The sequence below is a fragment of the Buteo buteo genome, chromosome 3 (assembly GCF_964188355.1).
Source record: "Buteo buteo chromosome 3, bButBut1.hap1.1, whole genome shotgun sequence".
Lineage (NCBI taxonomy): Eukaryota > Metazoa > Chordata > Aves > Accipitriformes > Accipitridae > Buteo > Buteo buteo.
This window is the reverse complement of record NC_134173.1, coordinates 18199008-18211811: the sequence shown is the minus strand read 5'-3', so window position 1 is coordinate 18211811 and position 12804 is coordinate 18199008. Positions and strand designations below refer to the sequence as shown.

The window sequence follows — 12804 nt, the reverse complement described above, 5'->3', positions numbered from 1 at the left end:
TGAAGTACAAATTAAAGTATCAATTGAAAAATAAATAGTATCTAACATTTTTGTAATTATGTGATTTTATATGACTGTCATTTGGGTTTGGCACATCCATAATTTGGGCTGCCCATATTACAGCTAAAACAGGCCAACTAGGACGTTTTCAAACATTACTTTTTCTTGTAGTCTAGACGTATTTTCACAAGCAGTCCAGCCATGGCTAAGGGTCTCTGTAGGTCCAACACAATTCAGATGCTGCTACTTTGGGGAGAATCTTAAAGCTCGCTGGCCCCGAAAACAATATATGAAGATTACTCATTTGTTGGCCATATTGGCTAAACTGTTTGAACAGTTGCTGCCATGTGCAGTGACTTTGCTCCCATTCCTGTGCTGCCTCCTGTGCTTTGCTGGCATTCAAGAACTGCTTATCATTTTTCTGATCCAGTTTGCTGTGTGGCTGCTCAAAGGTTTCTACCACTGCAGCAGAATGGGTACAACAAGATAGGGAATACCTAGAAGCTGTTCATCAGTCTGTCCTGGGATTTTCTTATATATGTCCCTCAATGCATTACATCAAGAAGGAAGTACTGAATATGTACCCAGCACCTGTAATGCAATATCCTAATACTCGTAAGCTTCCATTAAGGTCACTTGGTTTTGAATCTTTGGAGTCATATTGCTAGGCATTATCCTATCCTCTGAGATGCTAGTGCTGAAATATGAACTGATGGAAATTTGAACAAATTGTATTTTTTGAATGCTCTCCATGGTTTTATGTACGATTTGACTAGACATATTATTTAGCTTGATTAACCTGGGCATGTAACAGAGCTGGTTTTCTAACTGGCCAGCTTTAACATTTGTGTTCCTGTTGTTAAAGTTATATTTTATGCTAGCAGATACTTAACTTTTGCATGCATTTAGTAAATATGTAATGTGCTCCCCCATCAGGTCCTTTGACAAGGTATTATCTAAATGAGCTCCACAGAATTGTTTTAATTCCAATTCCTCCCTATTTTTTTCCCTTCTTGTCTGTAGTGTTCCCAGCAGTGCAGTAGCCAGGATTTGATTTCTGTCAGAAATGATACTGCTTCAGTCTCATCTCTGTAAGTCTCTGCAGGGAGGTTAGAGGGTGGTTATCCTCTGGCTGGTCTGGACCTGGTCCAGCATTCGATGAGAATGCAAATCCCCTTGAAAGCAGATACCTTCTCTGCAGCGGTACTGCCTTTATGCTGTGTGTGCTTCAGGAAGCTTATGATAAGTTTATATTTGCATTGATATACTGTTATTTTTTAAAGGTACCCAATCTTTTGCTCTTCTGAAAGCTTAGTAAATGTTCCTAATTCTTTTCTTCTTCCTTTTTAACAATAGAAAAAAAAAGAGTAAAAATAACATGACTCAGGGCCTTGCCACAGCAGCGCAGGAGATTACTGTTATTGCTTTGCTGGAACAGGAGTTTTATTGTGGAGGCTTTTGCTGTAGTTCAGCACATTAATTTTGGGGATTGAGGAACTCCACATCTTCCTTGTTTACTAAGGCACGGTGTGGCAGCATGAGCTTAAGCACGCTGGGCTTTCTCGTGCATCCTCACCATCCAGGTACAGAGGCTTTGGCCAGGAGGCCCTATGTGAATGGGTGAAGCAGCTTTCGGAGCAGATGCAGTGCTGAATTTCTGGAGTGAGGCTGGAAAGCCCAAAGCCAGCTTTGTGGCCCACATTGCCCACCTCTTCCTCTCACAAGAGAGCTGGCAAGCCATGCCATGCCTCCCGTGGGAGGGAGCGTGGCCCTGTGGGGCAAAACGTGCCGACTCAGGGGATGGCAGGGGCTGCTCGGTGGCCGGGATAGCACGGGTAGGGAGCCAGGTCCCCCGCTCTGCCTCTTGTTCCTGCTCAAAAGCTGCAGAGGTGGGTTGGGACTGGCAGGCCAGGTGGCAGGGCAGTGCTAGAGAGGCACGCTGGTAGCGGGGCCAGACTCCCTAATTTGAAATGTTGCCGTGCACGCTAAAAAGCCTTTTTACCCTCCCGTAGCGAAGCAAATTGACCTTAAAGCAGCTGTAAATCAGCTACTCTTCCCTGATTCAAGTTTTATCTTGCTCAGGCCGTTCAAAAATAACCGTTCACTCTAGGCCTGCCAACGGATTTATGGCCACCCGTTTGCAGGGCCCAGCTATTTCTGTGCGCGGCGGCCAGCGCGGCTCGCTGACATCATGAGGCGGCTATAAAAACCCCGGGGCATCACACCTCCCCGCGCACCAGCCCCTCTGTTGATCGCACTGTTGTCACTCCCTTAACAACCGTCGCCACGTCGCGCCTTCGCGTCCTGCCGGGCCCCCCCCCGTCATCCCCACTCCCCGTCCCCGTCCCCCCCTCCAGGCTCCCCGAGGGCGGCTGTCATGTTTCCAGAAAAAGCCAGCCCCGGCGGGGGCCGGGCCGGGGCCACGGGGCCCTCCCTGGCCGCCATTGGGTTGCCCCTGAGGCCTCCCTCCCGCCGGCTGCTCTTGGCAAGGGCTGCCTGATTAAGCCAGCAAGAAATAAAAGTTGCTTCTGGGTTCGGGGAAAGAGGGTGGGGGCTGAACCACCACCTGGGTGATAAATAAACATAAATCAAACTCCCCTAGTGGTTTAATAAAGAAATTAATAATTCGTTAAAACTTAGGTATTTCATATTGATTAGACCCTTTTTCTAACACCCACCCCCCCCATATTGAAGCTTTATGACAAGCTCTTCAAAGCTGCCTAAACCTACGTGCTTCCCTCCCGCACCTGTAACTTGAGGGGGGAAAAGTAGAGAAAGTCCCCAGCAGTTGGCCTGTGGTGAGGACCCAATTTCACCCACCATTTTCCATGAGCAGGAGACCAACACCCTGTAATCTAAACAGAGGAGGCTGAAGAGGAGTGGAGGGACATCGCCTATGCAAAATGCTGATGGTATCTATCCTAGCTTGCCAGATTTTCTTCTTCGCTCCTTGTCTGCTGGTGCTGTGTTTCACCATTTCAGTCCCCGCTCAGCGAGGCATGTTCCTGCTCACCAGGTTGCCCATGGCACCTTCTCATCCCTTCCAAGAGCTGAGCCTCCTCACGCAGGCATCCTCCGGGACCTGCCTTCCCCCTTCTCTTGGTGGTGCCCCAGCTGCTCCTCCTCAGCTAACAACCACCTCTGCAGTGCCTGCCAACGTACGCTGGGGCTGAGCTGGCGGGATGAGTGCTACGTTCCTTGTCTTTTATCGCAGTGGCTATCTTCTTCTTGATAAGCCCTTCCAGCTGCCGAACAGATCCCTCACCTCATCGAGACAGATCTCCGCTAGGAAAGTAGGCTGTGTTTTAACCTGTGACTGCTAACATATTAAAATTAGCCAGATTTGGGGGATTTTTTTCTTGTAATGTTTTTGTGTAGACAGAGTATCTTGCATTTTAACGTTGGGAGCTGTTCTTTCCTTGATCCATTGTTTGGTTTTAGAAGACTTTGACTTTTGTAACTGTGCAGAAGATGTGAGCGTCAGCTCAGCTCTAAAGTCATCTATGGCCTAGTTTTCAGAGATGATGAGGATCCACTGTTTCCTGAGTAGTCAACAGGAAACAGAGTGATGAGCATCTTTGAAAAGCAGCCTCGTACCATAGAAAAATTGTTATTTAAAAAAAAAAGACATGTACATTTGTGAATGCTAGACTGATAGGGTACATGGCTCTGAGCGTGTCTCGAGCTAGCCGAGAGGCTTGAAAGGTTAGAGACACCGTAGAAGTTAGTTATACAGAGTCGGTGGCATCCCTGTGAGAATTTCACTGGCACTTACTGTGAAGGGGCACTTGTTTGAGTTCCAGGACAGATTTAGGTTTTGTTTTTTTAACTTTTAGTTGTTATTAAAAACTAGAACAGTATTTTAAGCCTCTTTTTTCTTTTTTAACAGGAGGGGGAGGGTTTCAACAACTCTTCATATTGTGTGCATTGATGTAATCTCCAGAGAGGTTACTGAGGTTAGATTTTTGAACACAACAGATCTGTAGATACATCATTACATATTCAGGAAATGTGAAGTGCCGAGCTCTTTAAGGCTCAACACTTCTGGATGCTGAGAACTTCTGAAAATGTGGACCACTGTATGAAATTATTGTGCGTCATTTAAAAAAAAAAAAAAGAAAAAAGAGATGGCAGTCCAGGTAGTTGAGAAGATACTACGGCATTCTGCATGGCTTGGGAGAACAGCCGGACAAGGAGTGAGTTTTGTATATTGAAGGCAAGGAATGCATCGTGCTATGGCTTCTCCAGAAGTCAGGCTTTTACAACCATGTAGACACGGCCTTGGGTTTTCTTCTTGGCTTTGCCACTTGCCTTCAGCTGATGCTCAGGACAGTGGTTTCATCTTGCTATGCCTATTTCTCTGCTTAGCCTTTGCCTTTTACATCCACCAAAACTTTAATTAGTTACAGTCGCATGATGTGTGTGGGCTGCGTGTGGCACCGCAGGGACTCGTAGGTGCCGTGCTGCTACATGCACCAGCACCGGTGTGGGGGTTTCCTTACTTTGATGCCACTGAATTGCAAAAAGTTTTTCAGCTCTGCGTTTGGCTATGAGGGTTCTGTATATGTAAAGAATTATTGTAATAATCACCTTATCTCACAGCTGAAGGACTGCATCAGAAAACTGTTAGAGGGCTGGGTTATTGGGGATAGTGGCACCAGACATTTTCTGTCAGTTTGCAGTTCTTCAGTCTGAAAACCTAGCCAGTTTCTGTTCTGCTTGATCAGATTTACATCCAATATTTTTTCACTGTTATTTAGACGTAATTTTCAGGGGAGAAATCATTCTATCCTTTCCTTTCGCCTTCTCATTTCTAAGGATGCTGATTTGTTAACGATCCAAGATGACGGACGATGCCTCTAATACCGAGATGATGGCATACTTACCAGAACCTGGATGTGTTCATGCTGAGGGACCATATAACATGGAGAAACTAAGACTGTAAAGCCAGCTCATGTGAGGAATTATACTTAGGACATAAGAAGTTCTTGTACAGAATTTTTCTCCAATTGTCTATAAAGTGCTTTTACAGAGAGATAACTATCATGGCCTATCTCATGGCCAGTGGAAAATGGAGGTACGAGGGTTGGACTGATTTGCGACAGAAGTACAGGAAAGAGTGGAAGAGACTCGATTGCTTCCAAGCCTCTCTAGATTTTCTATCCATTGCCATACTGGTTGGATCATGTTGCTTCCCACCTAATGTTTTTGTCCCTGGTAAGCTTTGAGTTCAAACTGGTGACGGCTTGTCATGCCCTAGTGTCACTAGCATGTTTGTTTGAGGGGAGGGAACCCACAAAAATGGATGAAGAAATGTTATCTTGAGCTCTTCTTAGATGTCAGTATTCATTCTCAATTGAGCTTGCTTTAACTTGGCTCAGTTCTTCTGTGTGGTAAAGAGAGTATTTAAGTATATTGAATTTCATGCTGTTTGCTGTAGAGATACACATTAACACACGGCACGGAGCAAATGTAAGTATACTGTGCTGTTCTGTCTTCCATAACTCATATTACCATCTTCTTGCCCCCTTAATCTCTGTTCCTTCCAATTTCTTTACTTTCAAGTATAGGGAACTCGTATTGTCTATGTCATCTAGCCTGTATGGCAACCAAAAAACCCGGTTTGCCCAATAAGCTGGTAGTATCGGTAACGGGCTTCAATACCAGGGTCAAAAAGACTCAAGCAGAAAACTTGGGGGTGGTTTCTTTTTGTGCAGTACATGCTATTTAGATTAGTGCAAAGATTGTGGAAACCTTTTGTTCTTAATTTTGTTAATATACATGCTTTCAGTGTAATCTCATCTGGCATCCATCTGAAGCACAATACTGACTAATCTTTTCATTTGCTTAACCTGTTTACTAAACCCTGAGTTTCCCAGAGTGTCGAGGATAACACATGAAGGTGACTCAGGTACAGTTTAAGAATATAGAGCAGCCTGGAATAAAGGGCTCAAGAATAGCAAGTAGGAGTTATTTACAGCAATTTAAGATAATCTGTCTAACTGTGTGTGGAAGCTGAAGAGAGAGCCCTTGCATGAGGGGGCAGTGATATTCAGCATGGGAGCAGTGGGTGAGCTCTGCAAGAAGAGATCTAATATGCCTTTCCTCTGGTGGCCTTCTTTCTGAAGCAGATGTCACTAAAATACAAAACACCAACCACATGAAATTCCCTGAAAGCTTTTGCGTAGTTTTACACATTATAGAGAGGCAAGGGTTGCACCTCTTCTCTTTCTTTGTGGACAATATTAATCTTTTCTTTTTTTAATAGCTTTAGATTGCTGCTCAAGATTTATGGTGTTCCACTAATCACATTAGTGTACAGACTGAACTTGAGGACCTCTATTGTAAGTTATTTACAGGTATCTCAAAATCGACTTTTGGGGATGAGAGTGCTTTTCCCATATCCAGAAATAAATTACTTCTGGAAAGGGACATAAACACCTATATCACTTTTTTAATCCACTGAGCTTAAATAGTATGTCTTTCCCCTGCAGAATATTTTTTTTCTATGATTTTTTTGAGCTCAGGTTACTCAGAAACTTAGTCCTCCGAACAAGGGGGATCATAAAGCTTTGGCATTTGTGAAAGATACGGTTATGAAATAATAAAAACATGGGGTTTTAAAAGAATTTTACTCAGTTATAATTGCTGTTCATTTTTCTGGTTTTGGAAAACTCCTGCTTCATCTCCCTCCCATTACTGCTTTTGTACATATGGATGATTTTATAATGCAGGGTGAAGGCATTAGCAATGTTTATGTGCTTTCGCATTTTTTGTTAGTATTTTAATAATCATCCGTTTCTCTAATCAGAACATGCCATTAGCATTTCTCCTATTCCATGCTTAATGGAAATCAGAGTTAAGGTTTCACGTGCAACAACCATGTTGTTCTTTGTTCCTGGTTCTGTGTCTGCCTGTGTAACTCACGCACACATCCTTTTTTAATTTGTAATTAACAGTGCTAATTTTTTCTGGGGAAATGTTAAGAACATGAGAGACAGTCTGTGACAAAATGATGAGGGTACAGCCCACACAACTTAATGTCTTGATGCAGAGGGCTTCTTTCTTTGAGCAGACACCCAGGGTCCATCACAAGTACTATCAGCACTGGGACGGCTCATGTAAATGTTGCATTTCTTTGAAAAACAGTAATACAGTACTGAAAAGTGAACGTGTTTTCAGCTTCATTTAATTATCAATAATTGTCTTCATTCTTTGAATTACTTGCCTTTGGTAGCCCAACAGTACCTTTTCTGCCCCTCATAATTTTCTGTGCTGTTAGCTGTGCCCTTACAAACGATTTGAACTTGTGGAAGTGGCAGGGGCAACTTTCGGAAACATGTAGCTGCCAAGTTTCCTGTGATGCGATCTTAAAATAGAACAGACTGGGAAAAGAGGGGAGGACTGTCACCAAGTGCCGCTCCGCATGTCAGGACTGTTTTTACTTGATCTATATCGGCTGGTGAAGTCCTTTGTGAGCAGAAGAAAGAACCTCACCCCCACCCATTTCCTCTTTTCAGGCTATTTTGGGCTCGCTGTAAAGTTCTCGGTGTACTTTCTCAGCCAGAGCAGCATTGTGAGCTCCTTCTGGTAAATCACATTTTTGGGTTGGGGGAATGGAGAGGACTGTAAGGGGAAGACAGGAATTTGTCTTTAAACAGGTTGGGGTTTTTTTCCCTTTGTGTGTGTGTGAGTGTGTGCAAGAAAATATTCACTATCCCATTAAATGTCATGGAAGTTTCCAGTATAATTTTTTTAACCAAGTTTACCTAGATAGCTTTCAGTCATGCTAGCAGGTGGTATTGACACTTTCTCTTCTCTGTTTTAAGGAGTCATTAAATTTAACGAAGAGCTAGTCCCAGGAAGAGGCATCAGGATCTTATGGAATTTGTGGAATATTCAAGCTGAATATTCTTATTAGTGTATGGTTGAAAAATACCACTGCCTAAACATACATCACTGAGTAGTGAGGCAATAGCCTAATTCTTTTTTTTTTTCTCTGAAGTTTCCATCAGAATAACTCAGTTGTTTTCATTGAGATTTTCATTGACTCCAACCACTGTGGGAGAAATCAGAACTGGAGTCCAGCTTTCCTTGTGGACATAAAGAGTCCTCCTCTCCTTAGTTATGTCCACATTCCCAGAAAAAACATATAGAGCGTGAAAAAATATTCTGAAAGAAGATGTGGAAGTGTGGGAGAACACACTCTCAAATTTCTCTGCACAGAAAAATCAGGATAACATGGAACATACACATGTAAAAGGAGAAAAAGAGAATGGGGGGAGGGTTTGAAGGGTTTTATCATGGGTTTGGTTGATGCTTTTGCTGTTTTTTGCAAAACTGCACAGTCCTGCAGTTCCTCAAGTTCTCAAGACTATTACTACTTGAACCTACCAAAGGCTGAGCAGTTCAGAGGAGGAAGGATTTGTACTCATTGCAAAATTTGCTCTGTGATGTTGTGAATACTAACTTAATCCTAGGGAACATTTGGTTGAAAGGCTACACTTGGTTAAACGTAAGCATTTTCCAGGGAACTCATGAAAAAAGTCCTCTGTGGGAATGGAAAAAATTACCGATTTGATATTTTTCTGATCTCATTAAGTTTAAAAGTCAAGAACAAACCAGAAAATTATTTGGGTCTTCCTGCATCATAGTAAATTATCATAACAAAAAAAAACCCCAAAAACCAGACTCGCATTCAGTATCTGAAAATTCTTTGAAGTTTGCGTTTGGGAAAAATGCTCCTTGTGCAGTCATGGTGAGATCAATTGACAGTTCCTGACTTCTCAGCATGGACTGATACATTACTTTTTTGTGTTGTAAACACATCAGTTTTCTGATGTGTGCATACCCCAAACAGGTACTTTTTGCTACCATTTTAAAAGGGAACAGGTATTTTCCAGAAGAATCAGTTGTCTTTGGTTTGCCCCCAAATTATAGTTTCACCATTGAGAAATAGTCTCAATGCCTCAAATGTCTTTTATGCTTAAATTAGACCTGAAGTCCTTGGGGAAGAGTTGAGAAGGAAAGGACTTGGTAATTTTAAATTCCTACATAACTTATTCTTGCGTTTGTTTGGTCTGTATTAAAATCCTAAGTAAAAGTCCGTGCTTTGCTGTTAACGCATGAGAATGTTTTGCAGGAGTAGAAACTTGGAGTCAGTCCTGATAGCACTGTGTTCTCCTGGTACTTTTATCTTGTCCCATCTTTTCCTCAACCTGAGGCACCCTGTCTGAAACATCCTATTATTTTCATGGCAGTGGCAGTTCTTTAAGCTCTCTTGCTGGTTCCTCCGTCACCTGATAGGCTAGCACGTGCATATTGCTATTATTTTTCTCAGAAATACATCCTTGAGTCTCGCTCACTTTGTGCACCAAAACCAAAGCACGTTTTCGTCAGTCATCGCTACCTTTCTCATAAAGGTCCAGGATACTGACTTGCTAATTTTTTCCCTAAAAGTCATAAAACTTCAGCAAGAACCCAGAAGGCTGGGAGAGGTGGGCAGAACAGTCCAGTCTAGGTTTCCAAGCCTGACTTCCCCAGCCTAACTTGTAGTTTTCCTATTTGCCTGGCAGGACTAGACCTGGAGTCAAGTGTATTCTCTTTCAGTTGTCTCAGAGCTTGCTGCACTGTTGTTGTGGGGGTTTTTGTTAGTTTGTTTAATTCCTTGCTGCTGGAAATCTCTTCTGCAACCTCCTGCCCCTCACTTCTGGCATCAAAAAACTTAAATAAATGACATTTTTGTTTTGGTATGGTGATTTAATTCATTAGAGGCCAATCCAGAGACCTTCATGGGTGTGTTTTGGGGAGCCCAGGCTCGAATTCCTGTAAAAAAAATCATGTGAAATAGCTCCTTGTGAGTATTTCTCTGTAGGCAGCTTGTTTTATGACCGCGGGTCATGGAGAAGGATGGCTGTCGGGGCTGGGTACGCAGGGGGAAACGCATGGGGTTTCTTTCTGGGGGTGGGGGAAGCATTTCCGCCCTGGTGAGCCCGGCACCGACAGCCCAGCCCATCTCATGCTGCTTTATGAGGAAAGTTATTGTGAGCAGCCAAAGTGTAGAGGGTCATAAATTCTGGGATGCATCGATGTCTTAGTCGGTGCCAGTCCGCGAGCAGGAACTTTTCTCAGTCAGGCATGGTTCCAGGTGGCCGGGGACAAGACAGGGCTGCGTATTTACAGCCCCGACAGCCTGTTGCTAGAGATTGCTACCACTGCGCAATAGCCCCCATTTGTAGTAGCTGGGTCGTGACATTGGCATGAGATACTTGGTGCAGCTGGGCCATCCCAGTGCCAGATACGAGTCCCGTGGTACGAGCTGACCCAGCTGCACTGAAAGTCTCATTATTTTCTGTCATTTTTCTAAATCAACAATGCAAAGTGAGGGTTACAGCTAATACGCTCTTGCACCCACGTGCATAAGATACATAGACATTAAGTAAACACAATTCTCTTTCTTTCCTTTTCTTTAAGCATTTTAAGGGTTTCTTCTTAAACATCTGCAGTTGTCCAAGCTGCATATCTTGCTCTCCTAAAGGCAGAAAGTGTGGTTTGAAAAAAAAAAAAAGTGTGCTTGTATGTGTGGAGATATATATATATAAAATATATCCCTGTTTTCTATTTCAGTTCTGCTTAGGGAAGAGCAGTTTGAGTATTGAAATAATGCAAGCTGAACATTTTTCTAATGAGCATCATTTTATTTGAGTTGGAAATACTGAAATAGTGCACATTACACAGGTCAGCAACTAAAGCCCAATTACATACTTATTTGTAAATTGTCCAATTGCAAAGGGGCAGTAGTCAGCTTTTCTTGCCCAATCTAGGGTGTCTCATAGGTATATATTTACAATTCCTACACCAGCTTCATAAGCATAAAATGAGATCCAAGTCTCTTAGTTGCCTTGAGGGTTTTCTAGATTGGAAACGGATTCTGTTTCCCAAGTTTGTCTCTAATCCAATAAAGAGGTTTAAAGTGTTACTATAAAAGAATAGATATAAAAATATAATTAATGAATATTGGATAATGCTGACAAACAAGTGAAGAAACATTTTTTTTTAATCTTCAGTCATGGCAGTCTGAATCAGGATTTAGCTCAGAGCAAATTGCCATTCTGAAGCATTCAAAAATAATTTGCCAAGACATTAAAAAAAACAGAATTGCTTAAAATAGTGATGTTAAGAAAAATCAACAAATGACATCAAACCAAGAAAAACTTCCAGTTCTTTTTATTTGTTTACTGGCTTTTTATTTCCTCTTGGGAAACTCTGAAGCCAGATTTTCAGGCTATACTCTGCAATTATGGGAACCCGGAAAGATTAGTTTTTAAATGAAAGCCAAGTTTCTCAAGAAGAAACACGACTCCAGGAACTGGGACTTTAAGAAAAAGAGCAAATGCCACAGTATTTGAGATCGCTTTGTTGACTTTTGACTTTCCCACAGGCCAGAAGAGCCATGGTCCTTGACAAACAAACACAATGGTGCATTGCTCCCACTAAGATCCGCTTGCAAATGGCCTGATGTTGGCAGTTGTCGGTGCGAAATGCTGTGTGCTATCAGTCCCTGGCCGAGCGGTGACAAAGAGCTTTGAGGGACAGCACGTAATAATGGTGAGAAGGCATGAGAGGCCAAGCACTGCACGCCAGGCTCCGTCATTCCAGTTTGTCCCTGTTTTTTAAGTAGTAGAGCATGGAGCTATGTGAGAAACGAAGGGTGGAGCTGAGTACTTGCATGAGTAACATCTGCAGGACTGGGCCTGATCCTCTTCCCACTGAAATCAATAGGCATCTCGCCAGCCCCAGCACTGGGACCAGGATCTGTGTCAGCAAAGAAAAGGGAAACCGATAAGGCTCTTTCTATGGCCTGGTCAAGGAGAAAGTATTAAAAAAAAAAAAGAAGGCACAAACAGGTGAAAATAAATTAAATAAATGATACTGTTAAAATAGACGCTTTAGCTAATACCCATAGGGACATGTTTTGTAAGCAATGTCTTTAGTTCTGCCAGTCTTCCTTCAGACGTGCGGGAAGCTTGGCACCTGATTGGAGGAGTCAGTCTCTGGGTTTGGAAGTGTGGGGCATGAAGAACTGGAAGAGGAGATAGGCGGTCGCTGGCATCTCTGTGGCAGGGTTGCCGTGTGGGCAGGGAACACATTTTTCTCAGCTTGGGAATGTTGCGTTGCAGCTGTAAAAAATTTGGAAGTACCATCTTCATGACCTTGATCTTTTCCCTAAGATTTTCCTTTCTTTTATTATAGTTAATCTTACTTCTAAATAGGACTTTTCTTTCCCCCAAGGAATTCAGTAGGCAATGGCATCTTTACCTCTTTCTCTACCCCAGTTAAGTTTTCGAGGTGGTTTTTCATTTCTGAAAAGGTTTTTTTGGGTTGTGTGTTTAAGTGTGGTAAATTAGAGTAGAAATAGGTCAACTGATTAGTAACTGCTTGTTTGCCTTTAAAAGCAAATCACATTAAAAATGATTCTTCATATTTCTCAGTGTATGTGCCAGCTATGTGTAATTTTAGCTTGTGGTAGCGGCAATGGGTCATTTGGGGCAAGGGAAAACAAACCCTCTGGAATCAGAAGTGAGAGCAGAGTAAGAAAAATAACAAAAGCACATGTAATTATTTCCTAAAAAATGTAGCACTCCAGTGAGGTTTCAGGAATCCTGCATGTAGGACAGTTGCAGCTTTGAATCTAGTGTGTTTCAAAAATTGCTTGCCTTGGTAGCACAAGCATAACTCATTGACTGACTGGAGAACTTTTTTGTTTAAATTAAATAAATAAGTTTTCCTCTTCACTGTTTTGTC

The 12804-nt window shown here is 42.5% G+C and overlaps 1 protein-coding gene across 1 annotated transcript in view; it reads left to right on the top strand.

Moving 5' to 3' along the window:
- Window positions 1-12804, top strand: part of LDLRAD4 (low density lipoprotein receptor class A domain containing 4) — a 312128-nt gene that overhangs the window by 248157 nt on the left and 51167 nt on the right. The gene's annotated exons all lie outside the window — the stretch shown is intronic.